We start from the raw sequence: 22,473 nt of genomic DNA, 5'->3' as shown, positions 1-22,473 counted from the left end.
GAATTGGACCATTTTCCTGTCAGCTTAGCATTCAAAACGTAACGAGTACTTTTGGGTGTCAGGGAAAATGTATGGAGTAAACTACATTATTTTCTTTAGGAATATAGTGAAGTAAATGTTGTCAAAAAAATAAATAGTAAAGTAAAGTGCAGATACCCAATAAAACAACTTAAGTAGTACTTTGAAGTATTTATACTTAACTTCACTAGGGTAGGGGGCAGCATTCGGAATTTTGGATGAAAAGCTTGCCAAAATTAAACTGCCTGCTACTCAGGCCCAGAAGCTAGGATATGCATATAATTGGTAGATTTGGATAGAAAACTCTAAAGTTTCCAGAACTGTTAAAATAATTTCTGTGAGTATAACAGAACTGATATGTTAAGCGAAAACCCAAGGAAAATCCAACCAGGAAGTACTATTATTTTGAAAGGCTGTTTTTCCATTGAAAGCCTATCCACCATACAAAGACTTAGGACCCAGTTCACGAGCTCTATGGCTTCTTCTACATGTGGCCAGTCTTTAGGCATTGTTTCAGGCTTTTACTCTGAAAAATTTGGGAGATACAGCCCTTTCAATCAGTGGACAGTGGAAATTTCCAGACATCAGCCATGCGCCTGATCGGGAACGCGCCTTTCTTGTTTCTCCTTTCCTATTGACGAAGCTTTTGTCCGGTTGAAATATTATTTATTATTTATGACAAAAACAACCAGAGGTTTGATTTTAAACATCGTTTGGCATGTTTCTACTAACTTTTATTGTACTTTTCAAAACTTTTTGCCTGGACTTAGTGCACGCGCCTTGTGCATTCGGATTACTGGACAAAAAGCTAAATTTCGAGTCTCAGAGCAAAGGGTCTGAAACCTTATTTACATAAGTTATGTTTTATTTTTAATAAAGTTGCAAAAAAAAAAAAAAAACTGTTTTCGCTTTGTCATTACGCGGTATTGTGTGTAGATTGATCAACATGTTCTTAGAATAAGGCTGTAACGTAACAACATGTGGAAAAAGGGGAGGGGTCTGAACACTTTCCGAATGCACTGTAAGTATTCAACCCCTTTGTTATGTCAAGCCTAAATAAGTTCAGGAGTAAAAATGTGCTTAACAAGTCACATAATAAGTTGCATAGACTCACTCTGTATGCAATAGTGTTAAACATGATTGTTGAATGACTACCTCATCTCTGTACCACACACATACAATTATCTGTAAGGTTCCTTATTCGAATCGTGAATTTCAAACACAGATTCAAGCACTAAAGTTATACTAACAAATGTGGCAAAGCAATTAACGTTTTGTCCTGAATACAAAGTGTTATGTTTGGGGAAAATTCAATACAACACATTACTGAGTACCACACTCCATATTTTTTGCTTGTAATCGTTAAGGACTGGGGAGTTTTTCAGGATAAAAAAGAAACGGAATGGAGCTAAGCCCAGGCAAATCCTCAAGAAAAACCTGGTTCAGTCTGCTTTCCACCAGACACTGAGAGATGAATTCCCAGGACAATAACAGCACAATAACCTATTATCAGCAGGACAATAACATAAAACACAAGGCCAAATCTACACTGGAGTTGCTTACCAAGAAGACAGTGAATGTTCCTGAATGACCAAGTTACAGTTTTGACTAAAATCTACTTCAAAATCTATGGCAAGACCTGAAAATGGTTGACTAGCAATGATCAACAAACAATTTGACAGAGCTTGAAGAATTTTGAATAGAATAAATGGGCAAATGTTGCACAATCCAGGTGTGGGAAGCTCTTAGAGACTTACCCAGAAAGACAGCTGTAATCGCTGCCAAAGGTGATTCTAAAGTGTATTGACTCAGGGGTGTGAATACTTATGTAAATTAGATATATTTCTGCATTTCATTTTCAATACATTTGCTAGAATTTCCAAAATCAAGTTTTCACTTTGTCATTATGTGTATTGTGTGTAGATGAGTGAGAATTATTATTATCTTTATTCGATTTTGAATTCAGGCTGTAAAACAACAATGTGGAATAAGTCAAGGGGTATGAATACTTTCTGAAGGCACTGTACAGTACACACACACACACACACACACACACACACACACACACACACACACACACACACACACACACACACACGTCTGCGCCGTGGTGATTGATAGCATTATCTATGGACAGCAAAAAAAATGGTAATGTTGAGAAACAGCAGTCTGTCTGTAGCAACTTAACATGCGACCGCTCTCGGAAACTGTCAGCAAAGGCCTGGGGGACCAAGGTGTGTGTGTGTGTGTGTGTGTGTGTGTGAACAGGCAACTGGGTGGGGAGGGGGATTGCCAACCGTGCATCAGGGCCAGTGAAGGCACTAATCAATCTCCCCGTAGGCTATAAATCTCCAGCTCTATGACCATAAAGACCCAAACGCCTCACAGAACGTAAGTTATTGTGTGTATAAACTCTATCGCCTCATTCGTTGTAGACTAAACACTGAATGTAAAAACAGTAGATCAGAACCTCAAACTATAAGTAAGTCTATAATGTTTAAAGCATGTGTCTGTGTGCACCTATTTCCATACCCCATTTTAAAAGGGACTTAAATATTTTGTCTTGCCAATTCACCCTCTGAATGGAACACACACAATCCATGTTTCAATTGTCTCAAGGCTTAAAAATCCTTCTTAAACCTGTCTGCTCCCCTTAATCTACAATGATTAGAATTGGATTTAAAAACTGGTCGTGATTAGGAGTCCCATAGAGCGGCGCACAATTGGCCCAGTGTCGTCCGGGTTAGGGTATGGCCGGGGTAGGCCGTCATTGTAAATAAGACTTTGTTCTTAACTGACTTGCCTAGTTAAATAAAGGGTAAATAAACAAAATAAGAACAAGTGACAACAATAGGGGATCATAGCTTTCACCTGGTCATTCTATGTCATGGAAAGAGCAAGTGTTCCTAATGTTTTGTGCACTCAGTGTATGTATATATAAATGTTTTTTTGTTTTATACATTTTCAGGATGGAAAAACACTTTCAGTGTAAACTTAAATGACTAAAACTCTGATATAAAGTACGTAAAAAAATATAATGGACCTACTTATTTTTTATATAACATAATCTTTGAGAATTTACAATCACCAAAAGAAAAGCTATACAGTCAGGGAGAATTGAAAACTCCAAAAACTTAGTACTATTGATTTAGTTATTATGTTTAAGAAAAATAACACAGCTTTAGCCCATGGCAAAATGCATAGAATTTCAGCAAATTAGCTTTAAAACTGCAACATTTTCTGTCAGCTGCGTGTCAAAATGTGTAGAATTTCAGGAAATTAGCTTTAAACTGCAAAAAATGTATCTTCACCACCAAGATAGTACCAGTCAAAAGTTTGGACACACCTTCTCATTCAAGGGTTTTTCTTAATGTTTTACTATTTTCTACATTGGAGAATAATAGTAAAGACATCAAAACTATGAAATAACACATATGGAATAATGTAGTAACCAAAAAAGTGTTAACTTCTCTAGGGTAGGGGGCAGAATTCGGAATTTTGGATGAAAAGCATGCCCAAATTAAACTGCCTGCTTCTCGGGCCCAGAAGATATGATATGCATATGACTGGTAGATGTGGATAGAAAACACTCTAAAGTTTCCAAAACTGTTAAAATAGTGTCTGAGTATAACAGAACTGATTTGGCAGGCGAAAACCTGAGAAAAATCCAGTCGGGAAGTATTTCAGTATCCATTGACTTAGGACTCAACTTGCAGTTCCTATGCCTTCCACTAGATGTCAACAGTCTTTAGAAATTGTTTCAGGCTTGTATTCTGAAAAATGAGGAAGTAAGAGCAGTCTGAATGAGTGGACCCTAAAGTGTCACAGAGCTTTTTCATGCACGAGACCGAGAGAGTGCCTTTCTTGTTTACATTTTATATTGACAACGTTATTGTCCGGTTGAAATATTATCGATTATTTAGGCTAAAAACAACCTGAGGATTGAATATAAACATCGTTTGACATGTTTCTATGAACTTTACGGATACAATTTGAATTTTTTGTCTGCCTGTTTTGACTGCGTTTGAGCCTGTGGATTACTGAAGAAAACGCGCAAACAAAACGGAGGTTTTTGGATATAAAGAGACTTTATCGAACAAAAGGAACATTTGAGTAAATGAATGTCTGCTGAGTGCAACCATATGAAGATCATCAAAGGTGAGGGATTAATTTTATCTCTATTTCTGACTTGTGTAACTCTTCTACTTGGCTGGTTACTGTTTGTAAGGATTTGTCCTTTGGGCTATGTTCTCAAATAATCGTAAGGTATGCTTTCGCCGTAAAGCATTTTTTAAATCTGACACCGTGGTTGGATTCACAAGAAGTTAATCTTTAAACCTATGTAAAATATGTTTTTTTTTCTGAATTTTTATAATTAATATTTCTGTATTTGAATTTGGCGCCCAGCAGTTTCACTGGCTGTTGAAGAGGTGGGATGCTAACGTCTCACATACCCAAGAGAGGTTAAACAAATCAAAATGTATTTTGTATTTGAGATTCTTCAAAGTAGCCACCCTTTGCCTTGATGACAGCTTGCAGGCGCCCGGCCTGCCAAAAGGAGTCACTAGAGCACGATGAGCCAACAAAATCCCCCCGGCCAAACACTCCCCTAACCCGGACGGCACTGGGCCAATTGTGCACCGACCAATAGGGCTCCCGGTCACTGCCGGCTGTGACACAGCTTGGGATCGAACCCCAGGCTGTAGTGGCACCTCAGCACTGGGATGCAGTGCCTTAGACCGCTGCGCCACTCTAAAATGTTCTCTAAAATTCAGCCGCTCTGATGGGCCGACCTCGCTGATTGCCACGCACCATGCCACGCCCACCACCTAAGTCCCTTTTTGATGGACAAAAACCCCTGGCGTTCATGTGCTGTATGCATAGTCAAAGAATACCTATTGATTGCAGTATGTGCATGCAAGCACATGCCAGGTGCCCCTGAAAAGCCTACTAGTGTGTGCAGTGCCATTTCCCCCCTCTCTCTCACACACACACAGCGAGGCAGGCCTGGCCCAAACACACAGGCACTTTGAGCTCATTACTGGCCATTCACAGGCTAAAAGCCTCTCTCTGTGTCCTCTCAGACCATTTATTAAAGGTCCAATGCAGCCGTTTTTATCTCAATATCAAATCACTTCTGGAAACAATTAAGTTAGCAGCGTGCATGCCCCGCCCACCTGAGGATGTATTTTTCAGCCATCTATTTCCTGTGTTTCAGCGGTGCAAAATCTACTTGTCACTTACATCTCGCTGGATTGATATAGCTTTCACTTTACTCCTGTGACTCTCTTTTGAGGCTCCAGTCTCTTCGGAGGCGTGGGTTCATATCCCACCGCTGCCACCAAATGTGAACTAGGTAATGTAGAGATGTGGTCTTAAGGGTAGATATTCAGGAGGAGGAAGGTTCTGTAACCCTTTACTTGAATAGTCCATCTGTAGACGTTCTACAGGCTATCAGGAACATTTCAACTAACTATATACTAACTCTAGCTCTAACCCTTATCCTAACTCTAAACTTAACCCTTACCCTAATCCCAGCCCTTATTCTAAACCTTACCTGAACCATACCCTTAGCAAGCAGTTGCTTATCAACAGATCGTCAGATGCTTATGAACAGATAGTATGACCATCATCTACAGATGGACTATCCAAATAAATTGTGACTGAAGGTCTGGTGCAAAGGTGTCCATATTTATCCAGTGTTCAATAGTGATAGCTGGCAAAGATATTTACAACACATACGGGTAGACAATAGACTTACTTCTCAAACAAAATAACAAACCGCAATAGCTATTACAGGTTAGGAGTGTACCTGGCTCAAGCAGACTCCCCACTTAAATTCTAAAGAAGAACTGAATTTCTCTCCAAAACGAGCCCATATACTGTATACCCAAAGAAAATACCAAAATGTATGACAACATAACACCAACAATCATCATCAAGTTTGCAGACGACACAACAGTAGTAGGCTAGATTACCAACGATGACGAGACAGCCTACAGGGAGGTGAGGGCTCTGGGAGAGTGGTGCCTGGAAAACAACCTCTCACTCAACGTCAACAAAACAAAGGAGATGATCGTGGACTTCAGGAAACAGCAGTGGGCGCACCCCTCTATCTACATCAACGGGGCCGCATTGAAAGCATCCGGTTGGGCTGTATCACCCGTAACTGCAAGGCTCTCCAGAGGGTGGTGCGGTCTGCCCAACGCATTAGCGGGGGCAAACTACCCGCCCTCTAGGACACCTACAGCACCCGATGTCACAGGAAGGCCAAAAAGATCATCAAGGACATTAACCACCCGAGCCACTGCCTGTTCACCCCGCTATCATCCAGAAGGCGAGGTCAGTACAGGTGCATCAAAGCTGGGACAGAGAGACTGAAAAACAGCTTCTAGCTCAAGGCCATCAGACTGTTAAACAGACATCACTAGCACATTAGAGGCTGCTGCCTATAGGCACAGACTAGAAATCCCTGGTCACTTTAGGGAATGGAACACTAGTCACTTTTTAATAAGCTTTACATATCTGGCATTACTCATCTCATATTTATATACTGTATTCTATACTATTCTACGGCATCTCATTCACTTAATAATGTTTACATATCTTGCATTACTCATATCATATGTACATACTGTATTCTATTCTACTGTATCTTAGTCCGTTCCACTCTGACATCGCTCATCCATATGGATATAGTCTTAATTCATTCCTACTTAGATGTGTGTATATGTTGTGTCATTTGTTAGATATTACCTGTTAGATATTACTGCACTGTCGGAGCTAGAAGCACAAGCATGAAATATATTGTGTCCGAAACAGACATGACCACTTTCATACAGTCAGTGACCAAAAGCGCCCTCTTTGGCATCATGGGTGGAATGTTAAGATTTTTCATAATTGAATCATTAATAACAAATTCTGGTGTTTATGTCAAACAGTTTTGTTATGTCAGTCTCCTGTGATGTATATAAAGTGTAATATTGGGATGCAAACTCAAAATGTAATGAATGTAAACTCTATATCTGACATGGTACAGGTGTCTTCTTTTCTTTTAAGCCCATAACCATGCGTGTGAGGTGTACACTTTTGTTTCAAAGTAGATTTGTTTAACTCTACCAAGAATCACTCTGTGACCCTGATTTAGCCCACTGCAGTAAAATGTTAAATTGGGCACACGTTAAACAACATCATGAATGGTTACTTGAATGGAACCAGTGAATGGCGTCCGACAACCTAGTAGCATATAGTGTTGCGCAAAGGCGCGCGCGATCCTAGCGCACAACCCAAATGACAGACACACGGAACTCCAACAATTCGGGAAGTATGAACAAAGAAAAGCATTAACAGGCCGAAATAAACAGGTTTTAGCTCGTGGTGTTACGATGATTCTGTGCATCGAAACAAAGTTTCATCCTTCAGTAGGCTTAGAGACAGGTAAATAACCGCATGTCTGTGTGGAACAGAATATATGAACATACCTTTCCATACAAACATTTTCCTACCGAACTGGGCATGAACTATAAACTGTATCTTACTGCTAACAAAGGAGCTAAATAATAATATAGTAATGTGCAGTATAATGTTTCTAGACAAAAAAGAGCAAATTGTATAAACGAAATGGAACTCACTCCCCCCATTTACATTACATCCTTGCCTTACCTTTCGTTGTCTGGCAACGTGACATTATTGCTCTGGAGCTCTAAATTTACCGTAAATATCAGTATCGCAGTAGCCACCAGTAAGTCGCAAACTATTCAACAATGCAATAAACTTTTCCAACATTAACTACTGTTGAATAACGCAACCAAACCATATTGGCTACACTCTTCAACAATTCACAAGCGTGTGCAGATAATTAAAGTGTTTATTTTCCCATTCTTACACGCATTGGCTAAATGTAGCTTGCATATAAATGTGGCTTGCATGACAATAAACACAGCTAGTTAGCTATGCTAGCTAGCAATGTTAGTATATTAAACATAAACGTTTACCCCTCTCATATGAATATGTAAAAGTACAGTTCCACCATATTAAAGCTATCTTAGAACAAACCAGGCTTAATTTTATCAATGCCATGAAGTCATTATATGAGGTAAACGGAAAATGCCGATTGAAAATGCTGATAATTCCCTTGGTGAGTTGATCAGCTTCTTGCATGGGTGGTGGCTCAGGCTGTTACTGCAATTTCAGGTGAAAACTCTGTCTAAAATATAATAAAAATGTCTATACATTTCATCTGTTTCAAAAACAATGCTCTGCTATTAGTATTTTTACTGTACGAATGTTGGGCTCAACGAGACAATTCTGTTTACACTGCCCAACTGTTGGGCAGTTGTCGTGTGCGACCGACAGAGGTAGCGTTCGAGACGTGAGAAATATACATTACAGTAAAATCTCTCGAGAATAGATATTAATTCTCGTCAATGAGAATGGACCCTCAGATTATAGGAGGATCGTTCCCCTGCACTCAGGGGGCGGTCTGCCTAGACAAGCATCCAACCAGGTTGGGAGAGCAACCACAGGAAAGGGCCTTGTACGCTCCAAAAGTGGAAGCCATTGTAAAAGAGTTGTGTGCATGTGTGTTTGCGACTGTCTGTCTGTTTGTGTGTGCAGCCCTGGTGATGCCCCCCCCCCCCTTCCACCAGAGCAGGTCAGGTCTGGGAGCCTGGTGGCGGGCTGACTGGTAGTGGCCGTGCTTGGTGAACAGGGCGGGGCTTGGGCCTAATTGAATAGTGACCCACCGGCTCACTGTGGGATGCCCCATGCAGCGCTTTTAACAAGATGCTGTGTCTCCCCTGTTAATAAACCCAAACAAGTTAATCCAATCGACACACTCAAATCCCTTTATTTTTTCTTTAACAAGGCACTGCCTCTACCCCGCTGATCCCCCAGCTCCCCCTCATGAATAGCGGGAGAATGAAAGGCCCCATTACCATTAGGAATGGCTGGCAGTAAACTCCCCTGCCCTTTAACTTTCCTCCACACACAGCACTATACACGCACGCACACATTCACGCATACACACTCGTCTACGGTGGATAGGGCACACAATAGAAGAGCTACAGACCCCAATTTGGACACACAAACACAAAGGGAGAAGCTCCCATAGATCGCAGACACACACTGCACCAGCACACACAAGTATAAACAACACACACATACAAATCCTGAGAGGGCATTTGCTGACAGGCACGCAAGCTGGGACATTAAATAAGGCATTGTTAACCAACCCTCACAGCTCCACTAACAAGAGACACCGATTCCCCAGAACAATACAGGCCCCTAGACACAGTCTATACTCAACAGTCCTGCACAACCAAATACACCAGCAAAACAAAACTGGCCCAACAAAAGGACATTGTGTGCTAAAGCCTACAGGAACTATTTGGTAGGTGACACATTATTTCTATAACACGTATGGAGAATGGTCCGTGCAGCAGGATCCATTCACTTCACTGTTAGTAATCATGGTCATTCGTAATACAGAATGACCATACTTACAAAGCCTTACCCTCTTTAAGGGTAAGTACGCCGACCAGAAAGCAGCCATTGTCACCGCACAGCCTAAATACCAGGGCCCAGTTTCCCCAATAGTGATGGGATTTAGGCTTACGGGTGTTTCACCGATGCATCTTTCCCACAACGGACCGAAGACGCAACGCGCGTTTCCCAAAACACGCAGAGAGAACCAAGTGCGTCGTTGGAGCGTGTGTCGCTACTGAAAGAAAGGCCATGCAGCTCTCGGATCAGCTTTCTCCGTTCAAATCTTACCTTGAGATCATAATTGTTTCACAATACTGAAGATGGATCAGCTCCTAGAGAGATATTATCACCTATGGCTGCAAATATTGATGTGGCTTACCCTATAAAAAATGCACTAAATCACCGATTTGGCACATCACTGCTCACATTAGTATATTTCATGATGCGTAGCCTGAGACAAATTATAGACAGTAGCCTACGAGTAGCAAAATAGAACTACATTTATTGAACATGACATGTATTTCAATATGATTTAAAAAAGCCTATAGCTACAGTGTTTATATTTGAATGCAGTCGTCTCAGTTTTCATTTGAAGAATATTTTTTATACGTCGCCTGTTTATCAATTGCAAAGACGTTTTATTTGTAGTCAACTTTGTTCTGAAGTTATCAAAGGTCAAGAGACGGATAAACCATATGATCCTATGTTTAGCGGAGAACTTCTGTGTATAAAGTGTTGCGGAAGGGCAAAAAAAGCATTAACGACGCATTTAGCTGTTCTACGAGTGGTCTGAGGCAGGCGTTAGATTACAAGCGTTTTAAAGTGCAATGTCAATAACAATGGTTTTGGGACACAGCTCGGAGATTTAACGATGCTCCTAAAAAGGTTCCAAGGATTAATTTTGCTTTTGGGAAACCGGACATAGGTAAGTAGCAGCTTAAACTGGGCTGTCAAATAAAATAAAGCAGTACCCTTTTGGTTCCATATTCCAGTCTGCATCAGTCTTTCAGTCATGGTTTTCTGTCAGTCCAAAAGCAGTGAGTAGACTGCCATCTCATATCACCACACGCTTGCATACACTAATGTCAACCATGTCATAGCAATGAGGACTAATTGACTTCTGGGCTGACTGCTGTGTCTCTGTGCAGGGCTAGTTCTATCATTAATGCCTAATAAAAGGCCACCCAAATGAGACAACCGTGAGACTCTGACCAAGCAACAACCCCTTTACTACAGTTCACATATGAAAAATGCATACAGTTAGAACTATATATATATATATACACACACACACACCTCTTAAAATGAGTGGATTTGGCTATTTCAGCCACACCAGTTGCTGACAGGTGTATAAAATTGAGCACACAGCCATGCAATCTCCGTAGACAAAACATTGCCCGTAGAATGTCCTTACTGAAGAGCTCAGTGACTTTCAACGTGACACTGTCATAGGATGCCACCTTTCCAACAAGTCGGTTCGTAACATTTCTGCCCTGCTAGAGCTGCCCCGGGCAACTGTAAGTGCTGTTATTGTGAAGTGGTAATGTCTAGGAGCAACAACGGCTCAGCCGCGAAGTGATAGTCCACACAAGCTCACAGGACCGTCCTCGGTTAACACTCACTACCGAGTTCCAAACTGCCTCTGGAAGCAACGTCAGCACAAGAACTGTTTGTGATGAAATGGGTTTCCATGGCCGAGGAGCCGCACATAAGCCTAAGATAACCATGCGCAATGCCAAGAGTCTGCTGGAGTGGTGTTAAGTATGCCACCATTTGACACTGGAGCAGTGGTGTCGCCCTCTCTGGAGTGAGGAATCACGCTTCACCATCTGGCAGTCTGACGGACGAATCTGGGTTTGGCGGATGCGAGGAGAACGCTTCCTGCCCCAATGCATAGTGCCAATAATGGTCTGGGGCTGTTTTTCATGGTTTGGGCTAGACCCCTTAGTTCCAGTGAAGGGAAATCTTAACACTACAGCATACAATGACATTCTAGAGAATTCTGTGCTTCCAACTTTGTGGCAAAAGTTTGGGGAAGGGCCTTTCCTGTTTCAGCATGACAATGCCACCGTGCACAAAGCGAGGTCCATACAGAAATTGTTCGTCGAGATTGGTGTGGAAGAACTTGACTGGCCTGCACAGAGTCCTGACCTCAACCCCATTGAACACCTTTGGGATGAATTGGAACGCCGACTGCGAGCCTGGCCTAATCGCCCAACATCAGTGCCCGACCTCACTAATGCTCTTGTGGCTGAATGGAGGCAAGTCCCTCCAGCAATGTTCCAACATCTAGTGAAAAGCCTTCCAAGAAGAGCAGAGACAGTTATAGCAGCAAAGGGGTGACCAATTCCATATTAATTCCCATGATTTTGGAATGAGATGTTCGATGAGCAGGTGTCCACATACTGTTTGTCATGTAGTGTATATTGGTGCTGCTGTCGGCCTGTAAGAAATAAAAAGACAAGTATAGTCTGTCAGAGACGACAGAGGAAACACAGGAGCAAGTAGCACTTAGTCTCAGTGGTCCACTGCAAAGATGTGACTTCCCTGTGACGCCCCCCATGATGCTTCCAGCTCTTGATGTGTCAGTGTACCACTTGGATTGCTCCATCGCCCGACACCTCTAACCAACTGAGCACATGTTAAGGCAACCACCCAAGTAGGACTTAATTACTGTTAAAAGCTTACATTAAAATGATGCCTATATGGAAGTTTTTGCTCAGAGGGCTCTTACTTGACATAGTAACGGAACTGAATCTCCCCCCGTCTACCCTTCGCAATGCCTCGTCTCCAAACCCTGGTCCAAAAAAAAAACACTGAGAAGTTTCATATCCCAGGATATCACTGAATGTGTGTCACAGATAGATCTATTCATCGATTAACACAACAACACAGTCTATTCTAACACACCCCCCTCCTATATGCTGCTGTGTTTGAATATTCAAAGCGTTGTCTTTAGCCGTTTTGTTCATTGTTTGTTGGTGCCATCGTTTCTCAGCTTGGCTCCGACAGATCAAAGAGAAGCCAACGTCAGTTTATGAAGAAATCAAACAGAGACAAAAAGAAAGACAGAAATGGCAAAGCCTTCTCTCACACAGACACCCACACGCACCACGCACCACGCACACACGCGTTCGCACAGAAAAGGCTTCGGCCTGAAAAGATGTAGGTCTGAAAATATATGTGTGGTGATCAATAAATCAATAGAATATAATTAAAAGGAAACATGATTTATTTCCTTGTTTCCTTCATGTTTAGTTCTGAAAAACACCACTGTGCTGGTATTCAGGTGACCCCAGGGTCTGACTGGAGGGCGTCACAGATCAAAATGGAGGTGCGGGGTTATGAGGGCCTCTTCATATATTGACACTGATCGTATTCAATCAAACTGACGGGTGACAGATTCATTTACCTTTGTGCTGTTGAATTTCATGTCCACACAGCAAAACACAGTTAGAAACCTAGCAGGTGTTTTCCTCCTCACACGCACACCGAGTCATGTTTTTAGACCCGAGACTAGCAACAGCTTTCGGGAAAAATGTACCGTAAAAAAAATATAATAATAATAAATGTCACTGTTGGACAATGGATGAAGATACTCAGTTCAGGCATTTGTGGGAATTAAGGTATTACATTTATTGTAAAATGTCACTTTTTCCTTTCTTATAATGCACTCATATATACATGTTCTTAGTATACCAGTTATTTTTTAATACTTTGTGATAAAATAACAAAAATTAGATGTGCCTCTTTTGCATATACCGTATACTGTGTATTTGCGTACATTAATAAATGAATATAAAAGGGCGGAACAGTGCTGCAACAACCAAAAATGTGCTCTGTCTAGGCTACTGATTCATGAATTATTCATTACTGTTGTGGTCACGTTCTATTGCATAACTCAACAAGTGTGTCAAGAGAAGGATACCCAGTGACTTAAACTAAAAACGCTTGGTTCTAGATGACACCTATCTAAACATACTTTACATTGTTTGTGAGATCGGACATAATATCACACTATAATCCCAGTGTTCATTTTCAGGAAGTTGCTTTCATTTCAGCATATCTGATTTGTAAACATTTCAACTGTATTAAATCATAACTCTTTTTTTCAAAATTCAATACCCGTCAAAACAAAGCTATTTCTTCTCTTTATTGTGATGTAGGTGTCGAGACGCTATTGTTAAATCCCCGACCAAGCTTTAGTGTTCTTATAGATGCAACGGAAAGCCAATGTATTCAGCTGAGCCCATTTCAGCCATTACCGGAGTGTGTTTGACAGGTCATTACAAACGTTTCCGCGGTCGTTACATTAACGGAGAGAAACGAATGGTACAAGCAAGAGTGGGAAAGAGTCGCCAGAGTAAAATGAAAGCAATCAATCCAGCGAGATTTAAATGACAAGTGCATTTTGCACCCCTCAAACACAGGAAATACTGAGACCCTCAACAACAGTCCTCCCTCTACTCTGTAATGCTGAGTAGAGACACCACCAAGCTGTTACCATGGAACAAGGAAACATTTGATAGAGACAGGTAGACTTGTCTCTCTGACTCACACAACACTGAGCTCTAAGACAAATCGGAGAGAACGAGTGTGTGGAAAGATGAACCGCAAATGTAGAGTGAGAGCGGCTGTCATCTAAAAGAAAGAGGGAGAAAAAGGTGCGATGTTTCCCATGAGGATACTCTCCCATTAGCACAACCCTTGTAGATACAAAAAGCCATCCCTTCTGGACTATGGGTCCTTTTGCACAGAGTGTGTGCTAAAATAATCTTTTCCTAATGCCTATATACAGTTGAAGTCGGAAGTTTACATACACCTTAGCCAAATACATTTAAACTCAGTTTTTCACAATTCCTGAAATCTAATCCTAGTAAAAATTCCCTGTCTTAGGTCAGTTAGTATCATCACTTTTTTTATGAATGTGAAATGTCAGAATAATAGTAGAGAGAATGATTTATTTCAGCTTTTATTTCTTTCATCACATTCCCAGTGGGTCAGAAGTTTACATACACTCAATTAGTATTTGGTAGCATTGCCTTAAACAATTTAAACTTGGGTCAAATGTTTCAGGTAGCCTTCCACAAGCTTCCCACAATAAGTTGGGTGACTTTTGGCCCATTCCTCTTGACAGAGCTGGTGTAACTGAGTCAGGTTTGTAGGCCTCCTTGCTCGCACACGCTTTTTCAGTTCTGCCCACAAATGTTCTATGGGATTGAGGTCAGGGCTTTGTGATGGCCACTCCAATACCTTGACTTTGTTGTCCTTAAGCCATTTTGCCATAGCTTTGGAAGTATGCTTGGGGTCATTGTCCATTTGGAAGACCTATTTGCGACCAAGCTCTAACTTTCTGACTGATGTCTTGAGATTTCTTCAATATATCCACATAATTGTCCTACCTTATGATGCCATCTATTTTGTTAAGTGCACCAGTTCCTCCTGCAGCAAAGCACCCCCACAACATGATGCTGCCACACCCCGTGCTTCATGGTTGGGATGGTGTTCTTCGGCTTGCAAACATCCCCCTTTTTCCTCCAAACATAACGATGGTCATTATGGCCAAACAGTTCTATTTTTGTTTCATCAGACCAGAGGACATTTATCGAAAAAGTACAATCTTTGTCCGCATGTGCAGTTGAAAACCGTAGTCTGGCTTTTTTCTGGCGGTTTTGGAGCAGTGGCTTCTTCCTTGCTGAGTGGCCTTAAAGGTTATGTCGATATAGGACTCGTTTTACTGTGGATATAGATACTTGTGTACCTGTTTCCTCCAGCATCTTCACACGGTTCTTTGCTGATGTTCTGGGATTTGCACTTTTCGCACCAAAGTACGATCATCTCTAGGAGACAGAACACATCTCCTACCTGACCGATATGACGGCTGCGTGGTCCCATGGTGTTTATACTTGAGTACTATTGTTTGTACAGATGAACGTGGTACCTTTTAGGCATTTCGAAATTGCTCCCAAGGATGAACCAGACTTGTGGATGTCCACAATTTTTTTTCTGAGGTCTCTGCTGATTTTCCCATGATGTCAAGCAAAAAGGCACTGAGTTTGAAGGTAGGCCTTGAAATACATCCACAGGTACACCTCCAATTGACTCAAATGATGTCAATTAGCCTATCAGAAGCTTCTAAAGACATAACATAATTTTCTGGAATTTTCCAAGATGTTTAAAGGCACAGTCAACTTAGTGTATGTAAACTTGGAATTGTGATAGTGAATTATAAGTGAAATAATCTGTCTATAAACAATTTTGGGAAAAATTACTTGTCATGCACAAAGTAGATGTCCTAACCGACTTGACAAAATTATATTTTGTTAACAAGAAATGTGTGGAGTGGTTGAAAAACAAGTTTTAATGACTCCAACATAAGTATATGTAAACTTCTGACTTCAACTGTACCTGCAAGGTCTTAGTGTATTTCTAGTTCAGTGATGAGTGAAAAACTGCCTGGGTCATAACGATTTTAAAATGGTGAGCACTTTCCATGACAAAGGGAGTCTGATAAAGAGCCTTTTCATCAGTGAATGTGACCAGACATTTAGAGATAACAGCATGGGCTGACTGATTATTAGTCTCTTTTCCTTCTCAATAATTTGGAGAAATTTGGTGCACAGGGGGAAAGAGAGAGAGAGAATGTGGAAAGAGAGAGAGAGAAGGAACTTGGAAGTTGGATGAAGTCGTCCCCTTCATTGACGTTGCTCGTGAAGTTCAAGCTAGTCCGTGTCCCCGGCACATCAAAAAAGGCCCCTGAGACATTCATCTTCCTGTGGCCGCCTCTCCAGCAGATCAGTGGCTGCTGCTCCAGGTTGCATCCCTGTGAGTTACAGCTGGGTGCCCAGGTTTGTCCTTCACTGGAGACAGGTAGTGTTGCCAAGAGCCAGAAATTAGTGAAGATGGAGACCATTATACTATTTTCCTCTCCCAGCAGAAATGGCAAGGGGTGAATTCTATAAATTCTGGCATATGAATTCAATTTTAAACCACTCCAGAGTCTGACACCTTGCTGCAGGGCGAATATAAAGGAAGGGTGAGTGGCGGCATCTGTACCGCGTGACTTCTCTGAACATTGAAGTCCTTGACGTCACACACACGAAATCCCAATAACAACCTATCTCCTTTCTCTCTCCGAAACAAAACCAATTCTCACTCCTTATTCCTGACCTTAGCCATTACAACTGGGACCCTATCCATAATTAAACAGTAATCTAAAAACCCATTTTAGCTAGGTCGGTCGTTGTTCCTGCACCACCATGCCTCCCTCCCTCTCCTCCTTTTTTTCTCCCTTTTTTTTTGTTGAAGATCTAGTCGGAGAACCCATTAGCATGAGAAAGCAGCCTGGTAATTGTCTTCACCCCACTGAGTGATCCCTGGGTAGAGGATTAGCTAGAGAGAGCCCTGTTTCAACTCTGCACAGATGCTGCTGCCTCCTGCTCAAAACCACCACCCACTCCACATTAGATAAAGACTGCAGAGGATGATGCCGAGCGACCCGTGACTTCAAACAATATGAAATCAAAACACACAGGAAGGAAGTACACCGCCCCCATCCTACACAAGTGTTGACCCCCTCAGCTTTTTCTAAATGTCCTATTTTTTTCCAAATCTACTAGGTAATATGCTTTTCTGTTGAAAATGGGGATTAGAGTATAGGCAGCTTAAACTTTTTTTCTCTCTCGCTCTCTCTCCCTCTGTGGTGATATATGTGGTTTATTTAGAGCTGGATCTGCCTAAATCGGCCCCCGTGGGCCACCCTGTCCGCCTCTAATCCGCCTGGCCTACTCATATGGAGGTGTCACAATTCTGGCTCACTTTCCCGGGGATAAGCACTTCAAACACGGCTGCCTCTTCTCCTGACCTTTCCACGGAGATGATCGATTTAGCCCGATTGGATTGATTCCACAAACAGGCAACCATAGAAAAACAAGGAATTTACCCCTGAGGCACAACTTAAAATCCATAAGCTTCGCTGGCTTTCAATTTTCGTTGGTGGTTTCAACCCAATTTCTCAAATATATATATATACAGTGGGGAGAACAAGTATTTGATACACTGCCGATTTTGCAGGTTTTCCTACTTACAAAGCATGTAGAGGTCTGTAATTTTTATCATAGGTACACTTCAACTGTGAGAGAAGGAATCTAAAACAAAAATCCAGAAAATCACATTGTATGATTTTTAAGTAATTAATTTGCATTTTATTGCATGACATAAGTATTTGATCACCTACCAACCAGTAAGAATTCCGGCTCTCACAGACCTGTTAGTTTTTCTTTAAGAAGCCCTCCTGTTCTCCACTCATTACCTGTATTAACTGCATCTGTTTGAACTCGTTACCTGTATAAAAGACACCTGTCCACACACTCAATCAAACAGACTCCAACCTCTCCACAATGGCCAAGACCAGAGAGCTGTGTAAGGACATCAGGGATAAATTGTAGACCTGTACAAGGCTGGGATGGGCTACAGGACAATAGCCAAGCAGCTTGGTGAGAAGGCAACAACTGTTGGCACAATTATTAGAAAATGGAAGAAGTTCAAGATGACGGTCAATCACCCTCGGTCTGGGGCTCCATGCAAGATCTCACCTCGCGGGGCATCAATGATCATGAGGAATGTGAGGGATCAGCCCAGAACTACACGGCAGGACCTGGTCAATGACCTGAAGAGAGCTGGGACCACAGTCTCAAAGAAAACCATTAGTAACACACTACGCCGTCATGGATTAAAATCCTGCAGCGCACGCAAGGTCCCCCTGCTCAAGCCAGCGCATGTCCAGGCCCGTCTGAAGTTTGCCAATGACCATCTGGATGATCCAGAGGAGGAATGGGAGAAGGTCATGTGGTCTGATGAGACAAAAATAGAGCTTTTTGCTCTAAACTCCACTCGCCGTGTTTGGAGGAATAGAAGGATGAGTACAACCTCAAGAACACCATCCCAACCGTGAAGCATGGAGGTGGAAACATCATTCTTTGGGGATGCTTTTCTGCAAAGGGGACAGGACGACTGCACCGTATTGAAGGGAGGATGGATGGGGCCATGTATCGCGAGATCTTGACCAACAACCTCCTTCCCTCAGTAAGAGCATTGAAGATGGGTCGTGGCTGGGTCTTCCAGCATGACAACGACCCGAAACACACAGCCAGGGCAACTAAGGAGTGGCTCCGTAAGAAGCATCTCAAGGTCCTGGAGTGGCCTAGCCAGTCTCCAGACCTGAACCCAATAGAAAATCTTTGGAGGGAGCCGAAAGTCCGTATTGCCCAGCGACAGCACCGAAACCTGAAGGATCTGGAGAAGGTCTGTATGGAGGAGTGGGCCAAAATCCCTGCTGCAGTGTGTGCAAACCTGGTCAAGAACTACAGGAAACGTATGATCTCTGTAATTGCAAACTAAGGTTTCTGTACCAAATATTCAGTTCTGCTTTTCTGATGTATCAAATACTTATGTCATGCAATAAAATGCAAATTAATTACTTAAAAATCATACAATGTGATTTTCTGGATTTTTGTTTTAGATTCCTTCTCTCACAGTTGAAGTGTACCTATGATAAAAATTACAGACCTCTACATGCTTTGTAAGTAGGAAAACCTGCAAAATTGTCAGTGTATCAAATACTTGTTCTCCCCACTGTATATATACATATTTATATACAATGAGTGTACAAAACATTAAGAACAACTTCCTAATATTGAGTTGCAACCACTTTTGCCCTCAGAACAGCCTCAATTCATTAGCGCATGGACTTTAGAAGGCGTCGAAAGCATTCCACAGGGATGCTGGCCCATGTTGACTCCAAATGCTTCCCACAGTTGAGTCAAGTTGGCTGAATGTCCTTAGGGTGGTGGACCATTCTTGATACACACAGGAAACTGTAGAGCGTGAAAAACCCAGCAGCGTTGCAGTTCTTGACACATTCAAACCGGTGCGCCTGGCACGTAAAACCGTTCAATACATACACAATCCATGTCTCAATTGTCTCAAGACTTTAAAATCTAAGTCTTTCTTTAACCTGTCTCCTCCCTTTCATCTACACTGATTGAAGTGGATTATTTTGTATTTTTTATTTAACCTTTATTTAACTAGCCTAGAGATCCCTTTCAGTGGCGGTTTGGTATGGGCATTACGACAGAGTCAAAATCGGCATCAACAATCGCTGATAAACATCCCGATCCAGGGACCAACAGGCTCTTGAAAAGCCTCTATCCCCAAGCCATAAGCGAACAAGCTACATAGACCATCTGAGTTGACCCAATATTTACATTTTTACACTGCCTCTATGAGCACTCACACGCAACTATACTGAATCTACACACACACACACACACTAGCATACAATCTTCCTCTATGCTGCTGCTACTCTATTTATCATATATCCTGATGCCTAGCCCCCTATACACAGAGTATCTACCTTTATCTCTCCAGTATCCCTGCACATTGTATGGTATTAGAGCTGACCCTGTGTATAGCTTCTTACTTTCCCGTGTTCTTATTTCTCCTGCGTTTTTTGTTCTACCTTATGTTATTTTTAGTGCTACGTTGATATTGATTATTGCATTGTTGGGTTTAGAGCTTGCCAGGAAGGCATTTTCACTGTACTTGTGCACGTGACTTTACAACCTTAAACTCATAGGAAACAGGTCAGTGTTTTCAGTCTGACCCAGCAAACATACAACCACAACACAACGTTTGCCTCAATGTTGACTCCAAGCTGTGGCCCTCAATGTATCATTGCTGAGTGTCAATGTACCATTGCTGCCACTCAGCAATGATACAGTACGAGCAGCACTACAGACAGTACAAGCTCTATCGCTCCCAAGCAGAAAAAGCCATTCAATTAGAGTTGTGCAGACTTCCTGCTTTCACGCCTTTCTATGTGCACTTTACGCAGGGACAAGACAAACAATCGGAAGAGAGCGAGAGCCAGAGAGACAGGGAGCTACAGGAGTAGAATACATGCCTCTAGAAAAACATTTCAGAAATCATTACATTTTTAGGCCTACCAGACAAAAGCAAGCGTTATTGTTGAGTCTCCCCAATCACGGGTTGTGTTCATTAGAGCACATTGTATCAAAACGTTTCAAAATGTGTGCCTAAGGAAAATGACAAGAAGCATTTGTTATTTACATTTACATTTAAGTCATTTAGCAGACGCTCTTATCCAGAGCGACTTACAAATTGGATTGGACAAGTTCAGATAGAACCTCCCCATTTCACCCAGTTTCGGACCGTTTTCTTCCATTTCTTGTCTGCTGAACATGACCTCAATGGGTGTTTGGTCTGATTAGACTGGCCAGGGAGCCCTGCCTCTGAGAGACTATTACTCTGTGCTAATCACATTTCATTTGAATAATGAGGCGATAGCACCCCTCCCTCCTGCCCAGTCCCTCTGCATCCTTCACTGGAGTCTCTTATACACTCATTCTAGTTTCATCTATAAAGCTCCTCTCATGCATTTTTTATCAAATCTATTACTTTAGGATTAAATTATAAAAAGACTGTCCTCCTTAAATTTTTAATAGTTTGCATAATTGGTATCAGGGCCCCGAATGCGAGCTATAAAAATCCAGTACAGGACTAAGGTCCGGAATTATCCATACCAAGCCTACAGAGCACGGTCTGTACACAAATGACACATACGCAAACTCTGGTATAATGAGTTTACCCATTTCTATACGAGATGGGTAAGAGAAAGGGAGAGCGAGAGAGAGGATGGGGGTAGGAAACTGCAGTGACAGCACAGTGGTGAATAAATTGAAAAAGGCTCCCGTTGAAAATTGTCTATCACTCATGACAAACGATCTGATAGGGTGGAGCGCGGCAGCGGTTTCTCCTGACGACACATTCGTTCCCAATAGAGCTGTGAATAACCAGTCTATCGCCACAATGCTTAGCACCGGACCCGCCGCGCAGTTAATAATGCATACGCTGGTGGGAAATATATTCCTCCGGTTCAGATATGCAGTGGAGCTGCCACGGCACTAATTTGGAGAACAGTGACATGCCCAGATTTCCAAAGGGCGCTTTTGGTTTGAAGGATCTCACTCACACACACACACACACAGGTGTGGAGAGGGTGCTGTTGGTGGTGTTTAACCCCAGTTTGAACTGACTGAAATTGCCTGGAGGAGCCGCAAAGTGGTTGGTGACTGTGGGGATTGGTGAGCACCTGCTAAGTAGCTACCAGGTGACCTCCTTTCCTGCCCCCGGCTGTCTTCTGTTTCTTTCTGATAACAGTCCCACTTCCTCCCACAACCCAGCCTAAGGCTGCTCATGCCCCACTAAAGAGACTAAACAAATATACATTTCAATGGATCCTCGTAAATCAGCAGTGAAAAGACAGAGTGGATGACACCAGCAGTTTTGTTAGCCTTAATGCTAACTAAGACTAGTTTAACCTGCAAAGCAGTTTGGAGTGTTTCCCCCACACATTTCAGACATCCTTTGAAAGCTTGATCCAGACAGCCTGAGCTGAATAGGCTGTGATGTGAAAGGGATAGATGCTAGAGATACACACACACACACACAGTGCCAACAATCCCACTGAGGGCAGCGTTTGTTTGAGGGACAAGGTGACCCTGTCGCTCGGGGGGCCTGTGAACAGACACAATGAAGGTCTCTCATCCTCCACGCACACACGAACGCACACACACACTCCCAGCCGGCTGCGKCGGKCGGGGCCTGCGACGGGRSGRGRGRGRGRGGGGGGGGGGGGGGGGCGACAACACCAACGCAGCAGTGTTAAACCCCTATTCAGAGACAGAGAGCCCCCCCGAGATGGGCGCCTTTCAGATCTCGCACAGGCGGTGTCAAATCCCCGCTTGCGACGCCCAGGCATGCAGCCGACAGATGGGGTGGCTATTGAGTGGCGGATCACCCTGGCAGAGGCGCCTGGGCTCCCCATCCATCCCCAGTGGAAACAATGGGGCGGCAGGTCAAGAGTGCTGTCTCAATGGGGAGGGGAGG

General features: G+C 42.5%; 1 protein-coding gene across 1 annotated transcript in view; it reads right to left on the bottom strand.

Annotated features, from left to right (window-relative positions):
• fam222aa (family with sequence similarity 222 member Aa) overlaps positions 1-22,473 on the bottom strand; it is an 86,514-nt gene that overhangs the window by 37,302 nt on the left and 26,739 nt on the right. The window lies entirely within an intron of this gene.

This window comes from Salvelinus sp. IW2-2015, linkage group LG33 (assembly GCF_002910315.2).
Source record: "Salvelinus sp. IW2-2015 linkage group LG33, ASM291031v2, whole genome shotgun sequence".
NCBI lineage: Eukaryota > Metazoa > Chordata > Actinopteri > Salmoniformes > Salmonidae > Salvelinus > Salvelinus sp. IW2-2015.
This window is presented reverse-complemented; position numbering and strand designations above follow the sequence as displayed.